The following is a 19,486-nucleotide window of genomic DNA, read 5'->3' as shown; positions in this document are numbered from 1 at the left end:
TTATGCTTCCCAGAGGGCTGTTCGTCCTATACTCTGAGCCCTGAGCATCGGTGGGAAGCAAAGAGGCGCTGTACTCGTCAGCATTGCTTAAACCAGATATTGTATTCTGTCCTTCCTCGTTCCTCTAATCTGGATTCTGCTCCTTTCGGAGCCCAAATAATCTGGGAATTGTCGGTCTCTGCGGTACCAGCCATGCCTGAGCATTCTGGGAGTTGTAGTTCTGGTTTCCTTACAGGCTGTAGCTTGTCTTTGCTCCGTCTCTTCCCGCACCAAACGTGGGCGTCCGGTGGCGGCGAGCCCGTGAACGGGTGGCAGCTATGAGGGTTAATGACAGATCTGCCAAAGAGCACCATGCGGGCCACCGACGACCGCGGAGCCAGTGAATTTCCTGTCGCGAGCCCCGTGCGGTCACCGGCTTGCCGCTGAGAGCTCTGGGAAATGTAGTTAGGCGCGAGCAGCAGCGGTTAGCTGCGGGTCTGCGGCCGGCTCCGCGGCTCCGCGGCTCCGCAGCTGCCTGCGGCTCGGATCGCCCTCCCACGGTGAGGATTTTCAGCCGGGAAATCGGGACCAGACCCGGGTTGGACGCGCGGGAAACCGGGCCCTGAGCCGGGTGTCGTGCTCGTCACCTCGCCGGTCTTGAGACCCCCGGTGATGCGCCTCGGGTTCACCATTCAGGTTCCTTCGTTTTGCCTCTAATAGCACATGAGTCCTGGTGATCAGAGCGAACCCATAGGAAGGGCCAGAGTGGAGCATTTAGATGCAGTCCTTGGACCGGGGAGATGACTCGGGGGGTAAGAGCGCTTGTTGTGCAACCATGAGGACCTGAGTTCGAATACCCAGCACCCATTTTCAAGCAAACAAAAGACCGGGAAACACAATAACAAAAACCTGGGCATGGACACACCCATCAGTGACGCCAGCGCTGTGGGGTCAGAGACCAGAGGCTCGCTGGGCTTTTGGGCCGCCAGCCTAGCCTAGCTGCAGGTTTAGAGAAGGGCCCTGTTTCTAGGGAATACGGTTGCGAGTGATAGCCTCCTCTGTCCTCTGCAGATGCACACATACGTGAGCATATCCCACACACAATACCAATAAATGACAAGTTTTGTGGGTTGTTTTTTCTTTTCTTTAAGTATGTGGGGAAAGCATGTAGAGGTCAGAAAAAACTTGTTGGGATCCGGATTCTTTCCTTTGGGTTGAAATGCAGGTGTTGGGGCTTGAGCTCAAGTGGTCGAGGTTTGTAGAGATCACATTTATCTGCTGAGCTACCTCACCACCTATCTTGATTTTTCGGGGGTTGTTGTTTGTTTGAAATATGGTCTGCATAGCCAGGACCACCTAACAAAGTCAAGCAGAACGGGGCAACCTGTAATCCCAGTGCCATGCTGGGGAAGCAAGACAGGCAGACCCCAAAAGCTGGACGGCCAGCCACCCCCGCCAAGTCAGGGATCACTAGGCTATAGAGACCAGGTCTCAAAAACAGGGACAGAAGGACACCCAAGGTTGACCTCTGGCCTCCACATGCACCTGCGCTTACGTAAACACGAGAGCCAGCATTTGGGCCTGCGTTCTGACTCAGCCGCTTGACTGGACCGCCCCCGCACCCCCCCACCCTTACGTATATGCAGATTACATAGCCTTTAAAGCTTTCTAGTTTTTCAACCCTTATTAAAATTTGAATAATTGTAATTTAGACTATCTCTGAGAGCTAAGGATCACGAAGGGCATTTCCTTTATACATTCTCCAGTGCAGGCGAATCCGGAGGCTTCCACACACTAAGTGTTCTAGTAAAGCTGCAGGAGTCCTGTCTTGGCACATTTTCATAAGGCTCTAAGTTGTTATTGCTTAGTAGTGGGTATTTGTAGTAAATAAATTGATTTTCTAGCCAGAAAGCTGTTAAAAAAAAAAAAAACCTAGGGGCGGAGAAATGGCTCAGCAGTTAGGAGTGCATGCTGTTCTCACAGAATATCTGAGTTCGGATCCCAAGACCCACTTCGGGTCCAGGGGATCTGATGCCTTCTTCTGGACTCCATATATGCACATATACTCACACAAACATATACCCATATGCATAAATAAAATAATAAAAAGAAAATTCTTAATAAAGAAAAATACACTGAGTGGGAAGAGGTGTGGGGGTGGGGCACAATGGCTCACCCATTATTCCAGAAACAGAGGTACAAGTTCAAGACCAGCCTGACCATCATAGTGAATGGCTATGTGTAAAGACCCTCTGAGAAAGAACTAAAACCACGCCAAGCATTGTGGCACACACTCCCAGCAGGCAGCTCTCTGTGTCTGATGCCAGTCTGGTCTGTATTTGGGATCTAACAAATCATTAGAAGAGGAAGTAGGGCTGGGCACGTGCAGTGAGAATGCTCGCCAAGCACACCAAAGCTCTGGGTTCGGTCCACAGCACCACACTAGGTGGGATGGTGTCGGCCTGTAATCCCAACACTTAGAAAGTGGAGGCAAGAGGATCAGGAGTTCGAGGTTAGCCTCGGCTACATAGTGAGTTCAAGGCCAACCTGGGCTATATAAGACAGACAAAAATCCTGAAAGTCAAGGATTTACTTCTAGGTAAATCCTGAGAAGTGGAGAGAGAAGAAAGAGGAGGTGAAGGGAGGGAAAACACGGGCTACATAACCCCCCCCATGAGGCGTATTTCTTTTAGGGTTCCTGATGTTCTGTTATTCTTCACGGTCCACAGTACAGGAAGCTTCTGGAACACACAACACCTCTGCAATGGAAGCAAGATCTGCATCCCCAGCTTCAGACGTGTTCATGGAGCCCTGGTAAGAACTGGACCTGCAGCATCTGTGCCTCCTTGCCAGGGCTAAAACGCTGTTGAACCCCACTCCTCAGCTTTGAGATCTACGCGGAGCCTGGTGTGGTCCTCACGCTACCTTATGACCCCCGAGGGATCGCGGGGTCCTCCAGTCTGCTATCTTTAAGTGGCTTATGTCCTCCATCCCCTGATGAGTTGCTTTAGGACCACTGTTGGGCTCTCCCCCATTGTCAGCTGATGACTTTCTAGGCAACCCGCATGTGGCAGTGTGGCTCCTGAGCAGGTGTGTGAACAGTGGCATTCCTCCTGGACTCAGTGTCCAGGTGGTGTCCCCCTGGGCTATCCAGTTCCTTTCTCGGGAATCCATCCATGGGAGAGCCTGTTACGGGGAAAGAGGGGCTGCAGATGAACACCGTAGACCCAGCTGGGTGTGGGGCTTCACACCTGTGGTCCCAGCATCTTGGGAGGCAGAGGTGGGGGCATTGGTGGGAGTTTGAGGTCAGTCTGAGCTATGTAATGCAACTCTATCTGAGACAAAAGTAGCTGAGAGCCTCTTTAGCCACGCCCTCTCAGCCCCAATCCATGGTTCAGCAGGGAGTGGTGGTCAGGACCCTTCTCTATCCCTGGAGCAGCGTTTGTGTGTGGAAATCTCTAGCTTCTCAATGATTTTAGTGTCATATAGCCGTTCTCCACCTGCCCAGCCCAATGACGTGCAGCCACCAAAATTAGCTAGAGTCAGGCTTTGGCTCCCTGTGTGCAGCAGTACAGGCTGGGGCAAGCCCTTTCGCTTCTCTGAGCTGCTGTTTCTCTGTATATGAATATCAGATAAAATAACAGATGAGGATTGGGAATGTGCCATGGTGGTCACCTGCCTAGAATCCCCCAGTAAGGGGCTGAGGTGTGGCTTAGTGGTAGAGCCCCTGTCTAGAATCCCCCAATGAGGGGCTGGGGTGTGGCTCAGTGGGAGAGCCCCTGCCTAGAATCCCCCAGTGAGGGGCTGGGGTGTGGCTCAGTGGGAGAGCAGCTGCCTAGAATCCCCCAGTGAGGGGCTGGGGTGTGGCTCAGTGGGAGAGTCCCTGCCTAGAATCCCCCAGTGAGGGGCTGGGGTGTGGCTCAGTGGTAGAGCACCGGCCTAGAATCCCCCAGTGAGGGGCTGGGGTGTGGCTCAGTGGGAGAGCACCTGCCTAGAATCCCCCAGTGAAGGGCTGGGGTATGGCTCAGTGGGAGAGCACCGGCCTAGAATCCCCCAGTGAGGGGCTGGGTGTGGCTCAGTGATAGAGCTCCTGCCTAACACACATAAAGCCTTTTGTTTGATCTTGATGCCCAGACGATATATGAAATAAATAGTAAGTTTAAAAGGATTTTATAAATTACAGCATGCTATACATGGAAATTCTTTTGGTTACTCTGTGTGTATGTGTGTGTCTAAACAAGGCTTCGCTGTATAGACGAGGCTGACCCCAAACTGTGGTCCTTCTGCCTCAGATCCTGAAGCTTGGGGTCACAGGTGTTAGTCACCCACTCAGCTCAGTCTTATGTGCTTGCTCTTTGCCCAGCCACAGCCTCAAGCGCAGGCTCCCTCCCGCTCCTGCCCTTATCTTCTTCCCGCAGTTGCCCCCCCCCCCCATCTCTCCCTACAGCTGCCCCTGAAGTCCTCCCAAGCTCTGGACAGCCTCCACCTGTCTCATAACTGCAGCTGCTACCTGCCTGGCCAGCAGGACTCTGCCCTGGGGCATCATTAATCAGCACCCCTTCACGTGCCCGTCACACCACCCCATGCAGCTGTCAGTCACACCCTCCACTTGGTGGTCAAATCAGTGTTACCAAACCGCTCCTACCTCCTCCTTCCTCACCCCACCCCAGCGGTGTGAAACAGTAGCTGGTGAGCTTTCCCAGGGGTTAAAAAAAAAAACCAGATGAACCTAGAAAGAGAATGGAAGGGAGTCGCAAGCTCACTGAGATCCTCGTAGTTTATAACTGGCTCTGATACTCAGCCGGGTGTGGTGAAACTGAGGTAGGAGGACCCGGGGTGGAGGGAAAAGAAAAAAGGGCCTGAAAAGATAACCGAGTGGTTAAGAGTTTCTATTACCCAGTAATGAGGAGCGTAGTTCAGATGTCAGCACCTACGCAACAAGCTGCATGTCACACTCGGGCCTGCAACCCCAGCCCCAAGGGGTCAGAGACAGGAGGATTGCCTCCCAGGCTGAGGAATCATGAGCCCTAGGTTCAGGGAGAGGCTCTGCTTCCATTGGCCTCTATACATACACTCAGGCACAAACGCACACAAATATTTTTTAAGTTTGTTTTTTTTTAACACATGGTAGACTGTGCCTTCAATCCCAGCACTCAGAGGCAGAGGCAGGCAGATCTCTGTGAGTTAAAGGCCAGTCTGGTCTTCCTAGAGAAGTCTAAGCCAGCCAGGGCTACATAGGAATACTGTTTCAAAAATAAAAGTGTTCATCTCTTGCTATGGCTGTGGCTGTGGCCTAGTATGGGTGGATCATGAAATAACTAAGGCCCGGGGCTATAGCTCACGCGCTAGAGTGTTTACCTAGTGTGTGCAAAGCCCTGGTTTCCACCCCCCCCCCCCAGTACTTAAACTGGCTGTGGAGGTACACATCTGCAGTCCTAGTGTTTGGGAGTTAGAAGCAGGAGAGTTGGAGGCTCACAAGCATCCTTGGTGCTGAGTGGTGGTGGCACACGCCTTTAATCCCAGCACTCAGAAGACATGGGCAGGAGGATTTCAAGGCCAGCACAGTGAATTCTAAGACAGCTAGGGCTACTGAGAAAAACCCTGTCTTTCAAAAAAAGAAAAAAAGGAGCATTCTTGGCTATACAGAGTTTAAGGCCAGCCTGGGCTACAGGAGACCTTGTCACAAACCAGCAAGCAAGCAAACAAACAAGAACTCTAATTCCTTAAGATCATAACACTTACCAATAGTGGTGGTGCATGCCTTTAATCCCAGCACTCAGGAAGCAGAGACAGGTGGATCTCTGAGTTCGAGGCCAGCCTGATCTGCAGAGAGAGTTCCAGGACAGCCAAGGCTTTACCAAGAAACCCTGTCTCAAAAAACAAAACATAAACAAAAAAAAAATTATACCAATTTACATCTCGTTATTGTACTGTACTCCATAGTTCCTCGGTGGGTCCAGAGGGGAAAGGACTTATTCGTGGACCCTGAGGTAACAGATCTCATTTGAATGTTCTCTGTTTTTAAGACCAAAGAATTCACCTCAAACTGGGAACCTTCTGAAAGCTACCCGCGAGGGACCTCAAGTAGAACCTCTGGAGAAGCCACGCAGCACCCATGCCAAACAATACCACAGCGCGTTCAGGGCCCCTCCACTGGCTTCAGGATCTCGTGGAGGAAAAACTAAGCCATTTCATTCCCGGGAAAGAGGCTCCAGACAGGACAGAAGAGGGAAGAGCCATCCAGGTAAGTCCCATGCTCCTGTCAGAAGCGTGTAGGCAGAGGCCCGTGGTGGGTGTTACGTGTGTGCCTAGTGCCAAATAATGAGAAGGTCTGAGGGAAAAGGTCTGGCTAAGCAGGAAGCTCTGATGGACAGCTTGGCTGTAGTGGTCAGAAGAAAACAGCCCTGTCTTCAAGGGTGCCGCTCCTCCGCTGGCCGGAAGAGAAAGCGGTGAGCCATGAGTGTGGAGTACTTTTCTTGTCCAGTGGCCAAAATACCTGACAGGGCTGGAGAGACGACTCAGCAGTTACAAGCACTTGCTGCTCTCGCAGAGGACCCCAGTGTGGGCCCCAGCACCCACATTGGTTGGCTTACAACCACCTGTAAGTCCAGCACCAAAGGACTTGACACACAGTGACCTGCACACATACACACACACAGAGAGAGTTTAAAATTTGTTAGACAGCTAAAGGGAAGAAGAATTTATTTAGGCCCATAGTTTAAAACAGTGGTTCTCAACCTGTGGGTCAACCTTTATGAGGTCAAAGGGCCATTTCATAGGGATCACATATCAGATCCCCTGAATATCAGATATTTACATTATGATTCATAACAGTAACAAAATCACAGTTGTGAAGTAGCAAAGAAACAATGTTACGGTTGCGTCAAAGGGTTGCGGCATCAGGAAGGGCGAGAAGCAGGGTCTGGAGGATTCAGTCCATCACAGCAGGAAGGCAGGGCAGAGCTCAGGGTAGCAGGAGTGTGTGGCAGAGACTCCTGTGGCGGTGGATACCGAACGAGCCAGAAGTGGGTACAGTCCTCAGAGGCCTGCCCACAGTGACCTGCTTCCGCCAGCCAGGCCTCCACAGCCTTCACTAGAGCCAGGAGAGCCTGCCCCGCCGTTAGAGCGCTTCCTGCTCTTAGAAAAGACTGAGTTTGGTTCCTAGCACCCACACTGGGCAGCTCACAACCACTCTGACAGCCTCTTCTGGCTTTCTCAGACACTGGCCCTCACGTATCCTGCCTACCTACACAAATACACATAAAAAGAAAAAGAGCAGCACGAGCCGGGGACCACGCATTCAGACGTGAGCCTTCGGAGGACATCTCAGATCAAACAGCAATGCCACGTATTGTGAGAAGGCCTTTCTCCCTTCCGCTGTCGGACTTGATAGGAAACCACCCTGGGGAGTGATCGGCAGGGACTGAGCAGACTCTGTGTTCGTGGTCAGTCCCTGAAACACCCCACTTGGAATCTGCGGGCAATTCCAGGCTTATCATAGGCTTGACTCGAAGCTGCACCCACTCCACAGGGAGCTTTCAGAGAGACCCATGAAGAGACCATAGCTGGTGCCTCCTTGCTGAGAGCTGCATGTGGTTTCATGTTGCAGTCCCAGTACCAGGGAGGCACAGGAAGGTGGATCTCTGTGAGTTCAAGGCCAGCCTGGTCTTCATAGTGAGTTTTAGGCCAGCCAGAGCTACATAGCAAGACTCTGTGTCCAAAAGAAGGGAAATATAGGTTGGGGGAGAAGAAGAGAAAAGGAAAATTGCTGGGAGCCAGGCACGATGGTACACACTGTAACCATGGCACCCAGGAGGCTGAAGTAGGAGGACCACAGGTTCGAGGCCTGTCTGGGCCACATAATGAGAAAAGAAAGCCGGAAGTCAAGGATTTCCCCTAATGGTCTGGCTCCATGGGAGATGCCACAGACCAGAGACCTCCCAAGGTCAGCCTGTCTCAGATGACAGGACTCCAAGCATCAGAAGCCAGTGCCCTGTCCCTTTTACTATACCTGGCTGGCCCTGTGCCACAGCAGGTCCACGCTGATGGAAGATTGACCCAAGCCCTCTGATCCAAGACGATGCCCTCTGAACGACAAACTCGTGCTGATAGGTACTAGCAAGGGTTGGGCAAGGAAGCCTGGCCTTGGCTCCAGGTTCCCGCAGAGGTGGCTCGGCTCTGACTCACCTTCATGACTTACGCTTGAGTATACAGCTGCCCTCGAGCAAGCTTGTTTCGATTTAGCTCATTTACGTGTTATTTGATTTAATTTGATTTAGTGTGTGTGTTTGTGTGTATGTATCTGAGAGAAAGATAAAGACACACATGTGCCGTAGCACATGTGGAAGTCAGAAGACAACTTCCTTCTTGTTGGGGGTGTCTCTTGCCCCTTCCATGCTTGTGGGCCCAGGCTAAGTGGCCCCTGAACTTCCGGCCAAGCTTCCTTCCTGTCTTCAGCCTCTCATCTTCTCTCTGGGACTTACAGACGTGTGCACCCCACCTTGCTGGGCTTTTTGATATAGATGTCAGCGGTCAAACCCAGGTCCACAGACTTGTGCGGCATCTGAGCCATTTTGCCAGTCCCCTCCCTCCCTCCCTCTCTCTCCCTCCTCTCTCTCTCTCTCTCTCTCTCTCTCTCTCTCTCTCTCTCTGTCTCTCTCTGTCTCTGTCTCTCTCTCTCTCTCACACACACACACACACACACACATGCACTTTCTAACAACCCCCCCCCTTTGAGACATAGTTTTCTATGTAGCCCCAGCTGTCCTGAAATTTACACTGTAGCTAGACCAGGCTAGCAAATTCAGACTCACAGAGATCCACCTGCCTCTGCCTCCCAAGTACTGGGATTAAAGGTGTGCGCCGCCACCACCCGGCCGCAACAGCACATTTTTATGGTTTGTATAATCGTCCCTGTAACTTTGTAGGAAAGATGTTTTACATGTGATGCTTTGGAGGGAAGTCGAGGACCACACAGGAAAGGCAGCCCCTTCCCTTGGCAGGTGTGCGAACTGAAAGGACCCAAGGAACACAGAGAGCAGCCATTCATCTGGAATCCTAGCCCAATTTGGAAGGAAGGGAACTGGAATCTGCTGGAAGGGTGGTTTACAGGGCCAGCATCAGCTCAATCTCAGCCGCTGGCTTCCACTTAGGAGCCCCCTGAGTCACTGTTCTACTGCTTCTGACCTTTGTGTGTTTGGGGATTGTTGTTGTTGTTGCTGGTGGTGGTGGTGGTGGTGGTGGTGTGTGTGTGTGTGTGTGTGTGTGTGTGTGTGTGTGTGTGTGCATACATGTCTCTACAGGCTTGCACAGGCCAGCTTTTAGGAGTTGGCTCTTTCTGCTATAGGTCCCAGGAATCAAATTTAGGTGGTCAGACTCACACACCAAACACATTTACCCACTGAGCCATCTCACCAGCCCACTTCTGCTATTTTTTAAAACTTTGTATTACAGTTTTCCTATTAATAACTAAAGTAAAAATAATAATGTGGGGAAAGTCTAGTTTGCGATGGTGAAAAACCATGGGTGACATCTGAATACCCTTGGGACACTTGCTGACTAGATGAGCATGCGCATGTGTATTTGTACGCTTTCCTCGCTGATGACTTTAAAAGTGGAATCTCAGGCCGCTAGCTCGGTGCACCGCGGGCATGGGCGGCTGGCCCTAGAAACGCTGGGCCTGTTTATCAGCAGGCCAGCTTGCTCTTCTAGGCGATACTGCATGCAGACACAAGGGGGCGATATGTGTCCATGAATGTCCTTTACAGAGCCTGCTGCAGACAGCAGCCCAGGAACCTGATCTTCGTGCCCTTCGGAGCCTCCTCCAGGGACAGAAAACAGAGATTGTTTTAACCAGGTCACCCCGAGCCACTCCTGGCTCACTCTGCTCTCTGTACCTATAAGAAACCTTGGGAGTTGGGATCGGATCTTACGCAGTGGCAGAGGCAGGTGGATCTCTGTGGGTTTGAGGCAATCCTGACCAGCATAGAGAGTTCTGGGACAGCCAGACAGGGAGGGTACTTGGTGAGATCCTGTTGGGGCGGGGAGGATATTCTTGTTGACTGGCTAGCTCCACTGATAAACTGCTTGTCTTACAAGCACAAAACCCTGCATTGACTCCCCAGAAACCACACAAAAGGCCAGCCTGGGGCCTCACGCTTGTAATGCCAACAACAGAGAGGTGGGGCATGAGTGAGCCTAGCCTAATGGCTGACCACTTAGGGACCCTGCCTTAAAAGAGACAAGCTTGGAGCTGGAGAGATGGCTCAGTGGTTAAGCACACTTGGCTGCTCTTCCAGAGGAACTGGGTTCAAGTCTCAGTACCCACATGGCAGCTCACACGGTCTATAACTCTCTAGTCCCAAGGATCTGACACCCTCACTCAGACACACATGCAAGCAAAACACCAACACACATAAAATAAGTAAATAATCTAGAAAGAGGAGAGAAAAGTGCTTCATGTCTGAGAACAATCCCCAAGGTTGTATGCGTGCGCGCGCACGCGCACACACACACACACACACACACACAGAGAAACCTTGGCTTGTGAGGAAGAAGAGAATTCACTCGCTAACTGATGTTGCCTGCATTTGACAGCTCTTCCTTCATTTTGCAGCCTTGGGCTTTAACAATAGGTTATAGAGCCACTCAGACTGCTCTCCTCAACCTCACGCCCTCTACCGCCTCCCCACTCGCTCCCAGGATTAAGTTGGAACACCTTACCAAGGTCACTGGGTCACTAAGACAGATCCCTCCCCCTGTTTGCTTTCTTTGCCTTTTGGGTTTGGTTGTTGTTGGTGGTGGTGGTGGTGGTTTGTGTTTAAGACAGGGTCTCACTCCAAAGCTCTGGCCTGGAGTTTGCTAGCCTTCTGCCCCAGCCTCTGCCATTCCGGAGTTCCAGGCTTGCACGGCCATACCCAACTTCCTCTATTTCCTGATCACCTTAGGCTTCCTTCAGCAGCCTCCACACTTGTCCTGCAATGTCAGGTCTGGCCAGGCACTTCCTGGAAGGTTCTCTCCCTGCATTTCATCAGAGAGCACCTTCCCAGAAGTCTCTGAGGACTCTGTGGTGTCAGATGATGTAATCCCCCCCCCCAAGCTCCCCTGGGGCCCAGCAATCCGCTTTCAAAACACTTAGCAAGCTGGACTGCCTGCCCCTCTTCTAGGATGGAAGTCAATGGAGAGCCTGGGGTCGGACCTGTCTATTTCCCCAGCTCCACATTGCCCGGGTCCCCTGTGGGGGTCGGGGGAGGTGCGCTAAGTGGGTGCATGTCTGTTTCACCCTTGACCTTCCGGTTCACAGGGCTCCCTAGTGCCCCTGGAGTCTCTAAAAATACATCCCCAGTAGCAGGTGATGTCACCAGTTGTGGTGTTAGAGAGGCAATGTGGTTTGGTCTAAGACAGGTGTGGCTTCAGCAGCCTCCGGTGTGGGCTCTGCCACTTATGATTACAAGCGTACTTACTTTCTTTCTTTCTTTCTTTGGTTTGGGTTTTGTATCTGTTTTTGTTTTTGTCTGGTTGTTGTGTTTTTGAAACAGCGTCTCATATAACCCATGCTAGCCTCAAACTCATGGCATAGCTGATGCCGGCCTTGAACCCCCAACCTCCTCCCCTACAGACCTGAGCCACAGCTCACTGTTGACTGTAGCTCAGACTGGCCTAGAGCTCAAGATCTTGCTACCTCAGTCGCGCCCAGTGCTGGGATTACAGCCCGCATTGCCACACCCAGCTTTATCTCTGACAGGCGCACGGTCCGTGGCTGGGCTTGCAGGGATGCCGTGAGGAATAAGCTCAGCCTAACACACAGAGGGCAGCCATGGGGCCACAGTTCCCCCTCCCTGCTCAGGCAGTTCTCTCTTCTACATCTCTTTCTGCGACCTCTGGACACAGGTACCCCTAGAAGCCCAAGGCCACCCCGCAGCTTGTAGCTGACACTGCCTTCTTCCTTGTATCCCAGCACCAGTACTAGATAGGACAGGTGCCCTGAAGATTTTGTCACACGTGAGCCAGCCATAGCGACAGTTTATGGAACGTACGGGCAGTCAGGCCTTCCTGCCTATTGCTGGCGGGCAGAGTACCTGGAGTTTGGGGTGTTAGGAGCCCTCACAAGGCCTAGTCAAGGGACTAAGGAAAGGGCCTGAATCTTGCTGAGGGATAAAGAGGAGAGAGGGGCTATGAAGAAAGCATGTAGCCCAGAGGGAGAAGGGAGCTTCCGGAACCACGGAGCCTGGATTCTCCTCTTCTATACAGGGGTGGGGGACCCTTCATGGTCCCCCAGAGCTCACTTGTGCAGAACCACGAGTCATCTGGAGATCTTTGCCCCAAAGGCATCATTACTCCTTTAAACCCAGGCTTTCTGGTTCTGCCCTCGCCCCCTCCCTGCCTGCCAGCCTTCCGGGCCTCACTCTGTGTAGGCACAGATGACCTTGAACTCCAGATCTGCCTCCCAAACACTGCCATCACAGGAGCGCATCCTTAGGCAAGTTTGTGTGGTGCTGCCGAGGGTACCCAGGACCCTGTGCCTGCCAGGCAAGCGCTCCACTAACTCAGGTTCCTTCCCAATTTTGAGGCAGAGTCTCTGTGTAGCTCTGGCTTGGCCCAAACGCTCTTGAAATTAATTCATTTATTTACTTATATTCCTTTTTTTTAAATTACAGTCATTTATTCGGGGGGGGCACATCTGCTGTGTGAGTGTGAAGGTCAGAAGACATCTTATTGTCTCACCTTCCTCCTAGTAGGACCCAGCTTTGGCCGCGAGCACCTTTACACACTGAGCCACCTCACCAGCCCCTCTCAAACCCTTGATCCTTTTGTCTCGGTCTCCCAAGTGCTGGGATTGCTGGCCTCCACCTCCACACCTGGCTCTCTGTCACATCCGCTGCTAAGAGCACGAGACTTGTCGAGACCACCTTCTAAATCCATCTCCTCCTGTGTGAGCACTTTAGGTTGTAAGTGCTCCAAGCTCCATCACTGTCCTCTTTGGGCCCCATCTTTGCTATCCTTGTCTTGGGAGATGGGAGCGCCCCCGGAGCTTCGTCACTGATGACAAGCATCCACCCTCTTTCCAGCCGGAACCTTCAGCTGATGAATAAGGCTTGATTTGTCCCCTGAACCGTCACCACCCCCGATTCATTCCATTCAAAGGCTTTCACTCCAAATGGCTCATCTGACGCTTCTGGGAGCGGTGGGGCCCCCTCGGAGCTCCGCTTCCACATGTAGAGGGTGCGCTGTCTCCTGTGACGCTCTCTGGAGTGATGCGCTCTGACGTGGGTTCGAGCCTATTCAGGTGCTGTATCTGCCCTGTGATTTTCCCCTCTCTATGGCTGCTCGCCTCCATCCAGTCCTCCCTTTCTGCATTCATCGGGAGTCTCTCCAGTATGAATTACAGAGTGAATGGAAAATTTCCCTTATTCACGGCATTCAAAGGCCCGCTCAGCCACGCAAATGTGTTGGTTAGCTACTACATCCCATCCAAACGTCTGAGCAGAGCGAGGCCCAGAGGGGCTAAGCTTTGTCTTCGCATGTTTTCTGTGCCTGTTGTGAATACCGCGACCAAAGGCGACCTAGGGAGAAGAGTCCACTGATTTGTCCCAAGGTCCAATCCATCATATAGGGAAGCCAGGGCTGGAGTGCAAAGCAGGAACGTGGAGGCAGGAACTGAGGCAGAGACCGTGGAGGAGTGTGGCTTGCTTGCTCTGATTTATTCAGCTACCTTTCTCATACAGCCCAGGACCACCTATATAACGCAGGCTAGCCTCAAACTTGCCATTCCCTTGTCTCAGCCTATTGAACAATGGAATTACAAGTAAGAGGCAGATGCCTGGCTCTCTGCCCATCTTTCAAGCCTGCCCAAAGACCCCCTCTTCTCAGAAGCCCTCTGGAGATTCTGTGGGCTCTATACACTGACACATTTCTGTGAGATTTTGATGTCTGCAAATGTTATCTTCATCTACGATCTATTTATACCGTATTTTTTCCTTCTCTGACAGATCTAACATTTGAAGGTGAGCCACATCTTGTCCTTTGCATTCTCCATGGAGCCTTCAAGGACGGTGCTGGGGCTTGGTAGCTGTGTCGCTATGGACACTGTGGCATAAGGAGAGGGCTCTGGCCATTGGCCTTGGAAGATGAAGCTCGCCTTTTCCAGATGGTTTCCTTTCTTTCCCTTCAAGGTCGCACGGGGAGGAAGGGAATTTCTTATTGCTTTCTCTTCCACCCTACCACCCCACTAACCAGGCCCAGAAGATTCCCCCATGAAGTGACAGGAGCCCCGTTGCCTCCCCTCTATCAAGGAGACTTCACTGCTTAGTTGGCCTTGTGCTCAGACAAAGGAATGACCTTGGGAAAGGACACTTGATGCATAAACAAGAACGGGCACTGGTGTGTCTGTTTACCACACCCAGCTTGTGGGGGAAGCTGGCTCGGCTTCTATGACACCAAGGCAGACTGTTTATGGCAGTAAGACATAGAGAATTAATTAGTGAAGGGGGGCACTGAGCTGCCCGGCCTCCATCCCCGTGTGAAGGTCACTCCCTTCCTTTCAGTATACAGCTGAGATCAGGGTCTATCCTTGTTGGTTGTAAAAAATCTCTTGTGTCATGGATGAAAAGGGGGGTGGCAAATGTCTCTAAACCCAAAGTTCTCGTATGGCCACTGCTCCCTTCTAACCTTTTAAAGCGAGTACCTTAGGGGATGGGGGTGTGGTTCAATTGGTAGGGTGCACGCTTAGTGGGCCCAAAGCCCTGGGCTCCTTTTCTCGTGTTTCATAAGCCAGCTGTGGTGGTGCATGCTTGTAATCCCAGCACTTGGGGACATGTGGACAGGCCACACACAGACCCGTTTGTCTCCAGTATTCCATGCTCCTGTCCTGGAAGCACACTGCTAGAATGTAATTTGTACTAAGCCTCTAGAACATTCTCTCTAGTAGCATCTATAATGACTGTCCCAAGGCCACTTCAGTAAGAAATGGCACAAGTGGGTAGAGGAGGAGACAGAAGTAGAGGAAATTTAAGCTCGGCTCTTGAAGGAACGAAGGCCTGAAGTGAGAGTGTACCCTAACCCGGGCACCCCAGGGAGCTCTGAAGTCTGCCCTAAACGGGGCTTCTAGGAACCTGCTCAAGACAGATGCCCCCTGGCTGGTCTTGGCAGCACACACACACCAGGTGTCTCAGCAACAAGGCATTCTCAGGAGTTCCAAGTCATGCTTGGCCTCAGAGTGTGTTTGAGGCCTGCCTGGGTGACATACTCGAAATCCTTTTTTTTTTTTTTTTTTTGGTTTTTCGAGAGAGGGTTTCTCTGTAGCTTTGGTGCCTATCCTGGAACTAACTCTTGTAGACCAGGCTGGCCTCGAACTCCCAGAGATCCGCCTGCCTCTGCCTCCCGAGTGCTGGGATTAAAGGCGTGTGCCACCACCGCCCGGCCTTGAAATCCTTTCTGAAGAATAATTTAAGGGTCATGCTGGATTCCCCTTCACCCTATTTCCCATTCTGAGATCATCATCAGAGCACCCAGCCATTCTTGAGGTCCCTGACTCCCCCGACACACTATTGTTTTGTGGTTTTTATTTGTTTGTTTTTTTTTTTTTGAGACAGAGTTTTCTCTGTAGCTTTGAAGCCTGTCCTGGAACTAGCTCTGTAGACCAGGCTGGCCTCGAACTCACAGAGATCCACCTGCCTCTGCCTCTGAAGTATGTGAGAGATGCTCTTTTTCTTCTCTTTGTTTCCAAGCACTGTAGATAGAGTGAGAGACGCTCTTAACAGTACCTAACCTATTAGTGCTCACAGTGACCTGGAAGTCCCATGCAGTGTCTCGTTTAATCTTCTCAACAATTCCTAGGACTAAGTCTTTGGGCCATGTGACAGCTGAGGGAAACAGGCGTGGGGCTTTACTCATCTCTCAAAGCCTCACAGCTCCTGGGTAAAGGAGCCCGGTGACTGTCCGGACAGTCCCCATGTTGGTTGCAGGAGTTTCGGTTTCATTCACTGGGATAAGTAGCCCGCTTCCAGGACTCTGGCCTGTTTCTACAATCTCATCTTCAGCCTACCCAAACCTGCCCAATCCTTTGCAAAACCATCTGCTCCCCATTGAGAGGCACAAGCTCCCAACCAGCAGCAAACACTAACTCATCTGATCTGGGTGGAAACTGAAGGACTCTTGAGTTGGGGCAGATTCAGAAGCCTCCGGTTATGCCCTCGACTCTACAAATCAGGCATTGTTAGGGTTGATCTTTGCTCCACTGGGATCTCCCTGGATTGGCTGGAGATCATGGACACGGTCCAGGTAGGGCTCTGTGTCTGGAGCCTCTCCTATGTCTTCCCTTTGGGTTCATCTTCTCCCTGTGATATCACCTGGGACTGGGGTGCCGGAAAGGGCTTTGGCGGGCAGGTGTCCACTCTCTTCCTCTTGTGCTGTCTGGGCTGTCCGAGCCCACGCTATGATTATCCCTCTCCACTGCACTCCACTTTTCCTGGCCTCTCTCTAGCCAGTGCCACCTAAGGCAGTCATATACAAAAAGATTCTGCCTCTGTGCATGAGTTCTCTTCTTTGGACCAGAATCTAATGCAGGCCAGCCAGCAACTTTTAAAGTCATTTGACTGAAAAATGGAAGGAAATCCAGTCAGGCCGGTTAGATTTTTTTTGGAATCTGAACCTGAAACCTGACTCATGGACAGTATGTAACAAGATGTTATGATGGTCAGTAGGACTTTGATGGGCTAATGTTCTGGCCACAATCACAATGGAGAAAGTTAGTGAGGAAATAGGAAACAAGTCTGTGATATGGGGAAGATCCACTTCCTGTGGAACAAAGGAAAAGGAGAGAACGCTCAGAGCCAGCCATGACTATTTAGCCGCCCGCCTCACTGCCCTGTGCCCCACCAGGCCCATCCTCGCCTGTCTGTGTCACTGGAGCAAGCTCGTGTTGTTTGCTTTTGCTGTTGATTGACTTAGAAGTGGCCGTGCGATTCAGTTCTGCTGATAGACTTACGGGGAGACCAGGATAAAATGAGAGAAGGAAGCTGTGGTTCCTGACGACACTGTTGAGCCATCACACCTGCCTGCCTTAGGAGACTGCCGTCCCCTGAGTCCCGTGCCGCCCCTGTGGCCTGGAACATTCCTCAGCTCTTCACAGAACTTCGCAGCCTCCCTGCCCTCATTGCTGCTCTGTAGGCCTCTCTGAGCGGAGGAAACAACCCCAGCTGCTTTTCTTCCTAAATGTTGGGAGAAATCCGGCTCAGATGGTAGGAAATCGACAGGAACAAACCAACCTCCACGATCAGTCATAACCCTTCAGGCTTACTGGACAAGACCAGGAAGGATAAATAGTTCTGGAAATTTCCATATGCATGAGCCCAAGTCTTCTCAGACAGGGCTGAGGCATAACATTTTAGAAGAAAAAAAACAGACACTGGTGGGGGGGGGGCAGTAGCGGGTGTTAGTGCCTGAGACCCAGGGCCTAAAGAGTGAGAAGTCAGAACAGACCGGGTGAGTGACCTCTGAAGGCAGTGCCGGTATCTACAGCTGGCTGTTGTTAGCAGTGCACAGGAGCTGGGGAGCAGTTTGTGGCACCTGGAGCCAGCAGGTGCAAAGGCCGTGGTCAGGAGCCAGCCCGAGTGTTTTCAGATGGTCCTCTTGGGAGGAACAGTGCTAACCGGTGCCCGCTGCCCTTCTCTATGCTCGGGCATAAGCCATCTTCACTCCTCACCTCTTCTCTCTCGCTCCCTTTTTTTCTTCTACCTTTTGTTCAAGTGATGAAGGCAGGAGCCAGAAGTGCAAGCCACCAACCTGCATCCCTTTCACGCAGCTATGCCCTGGGAGATGGGGAGGCTGGGGGTGTGGTTCAGTTGGCAGAGTGCTTGCCTAGCTGGCACAAAGCCCTGACTTTGATCCCCAGCACCGCATAAACTAGGCATGGCTGTATGGGCTTGTAATCCTACCCCTTGGGAGTGGAGACAGGAGAGCAAGATCTTTGGAGAAGCTGGATTCAAGGCCTGGCTCCTCCCCCCTTGAAACTGTACTTTCTAAGTGAAAGGGCTAGGCTTCTGGTACCTGATTTGAAGCTGACAAACACCCATTGCCCTGTTACAAGGAGACTCTAGCAAGAGCTGCTCTCTCTCTGGGGCATCAGTGAGAAGCTGTGACATAGACTGACACCAGCCCTCAGGGCATGCCTTGTGCACCCCAGGGAGTGTATGGAGCCAAATGCTGAGGCCAGTAGCTCACAGTTGTCTAGTGTAGACTTCATTTGCTCAATGAGAATAGACTAAAACCAGCCAAGTGGATCTCAGCTTGTAAAAGGGACAGGGAATGTGAGTCACACAGAGAAAAAAAAAGCTCCTATGAGGCAGAAAAGGAGCAAAAGCTTGGGCTGGGAGTGAAAAGGCAAAAAAGAAATGTTTAAATGTGTCCCCCTCCCCGATAATTTTTTGTATAGATAGTACCAGAGATTGAACCTTGGACCTCACACATTCTGGAAAGTTTTCTCTCCCTGGCCCCTCACTGGGGGATTCTAGGCAGGGGCTCTACTGCTAAGCCTCTTTTGACTTTGAGACAAGCTCTTATTGAGTTGCCTAAGCTGGCCTGAATCTCACTCTGTAGCCCAGGCTGGCCTTAGACTCACTCACATCCTTTCTCCTGCTTAGCCTGCTGAGTCACTGGGATTATAGATTTGCCTCAAGACTGTAACAGACTCACCAAGCTATTGCTGACACTTGGAACCCAAAGTCTCCCCCACTCCCAAACCCAGGAAGCCTCCCTATAGAGATCACAGCTTTGTATTCTCTTCAATCCAATAAAGGGAAGCATCAGCTTTCCCTCCTTCTTTACACGAGGGCTTCATGCCATGAGGTGATGTGGTTAAGCCCCACCCCACCAACCTTTATGGGTGCCATTTCATTCCTGTGCATTCTCTGATGAGAAGCCCAGGGCCATCCCTGCAGGCCAATTCCTCTTGCAGCTTCCTCTCCAAGCAAACAGCCACCCTGAACACACACCCCTGCCAGCTTCTCCTAAGGGCATTGTCATAGCCCTTAGTTGTGACTGATTTAGGGTTCAGATGACTTAGCTGATAGTGTTTGACATGAAGTAGCCGGCACAGTCTGTAGGTTAGGATTCTGACAAAGGCTCTTCACTGCCCATTATCCTCCAGGGTCTCTGTCTGCTACACAATCCCGGCTGTCTAATTAGCTCCGAAGTACTAGGGAGAGGGATTGATTGACACACCTTCGCTAGCATAGGGCTTTTCCCCAGTGTGAATTCTCTGATGTTGAATGACTTTCCTGATCTTGAAAGCCTTCAGGCGGTCACTGTGGTGGGTCTCTGTTGAGTGGAAAGGAGCGAGGGTGCCTGGGGATGCTGACTGGTGCCTCCCACATCCCCAGGATGCTCTCCAAGGTAGATGTAATGATGTTTGGAAGGTAGGGAGCCTCCAGGAAAACTGTTTTGTGTTTGTGACAGTCACTACTGTTCCCACCAGTGCCGGCACTCTAATACTGAATAAACTCGATCCAGA

At 51.6% G+C, this 19,486-nt stretch overlaps 1 long non-coding RNA gene across 3 annotated transcripts; it reads left to right on the top strand.

The window, feature by feature from the left end:
- Positions 1 to 267: 267 nt before the first annotated feature.
- LOC142852049 (uncharacterized) lies at positions 268 to 19,486 on the top strand. 3 transcript variants are annotated; one of them, XR_012910908.1, is made up of 4 exons: positions 268 to 539; positions 2,709 to 2,793; positions 6,006 to 6,223; positions 13,968 to 19,486. It is a non-coding gene; the product is annotated as an uncharacterized LOC142852049 (long non-coding RNA). The 3 variants fall into 3 exon arrangements; XR_012910912.1 differs by having other exon boundaries at positions 268 to 675; XR_012910911.1 differs by having other exon boundaries at positions 268 to 791.

This window comes from Microtus pennsylvanicus, chromosome 1, assembly GCF_037038515.1.
Source record: "Microtus pennsylvanicus isolate mMicPen1 chromosome 1, mMicPen1.hap1, whole genome shotgun sequence".
Classification (NCBI taxonomy): Eukaryota; Metazoa; Chordata; class Mammalia; order Rodentia; family Cricetidae; genus Microtus; species Microtus pennsylvanicus.
Note: the sequence above shows the minus strand (reverse complement) of the source record. Positions and strands in the feature narration are given on the sequence as shown.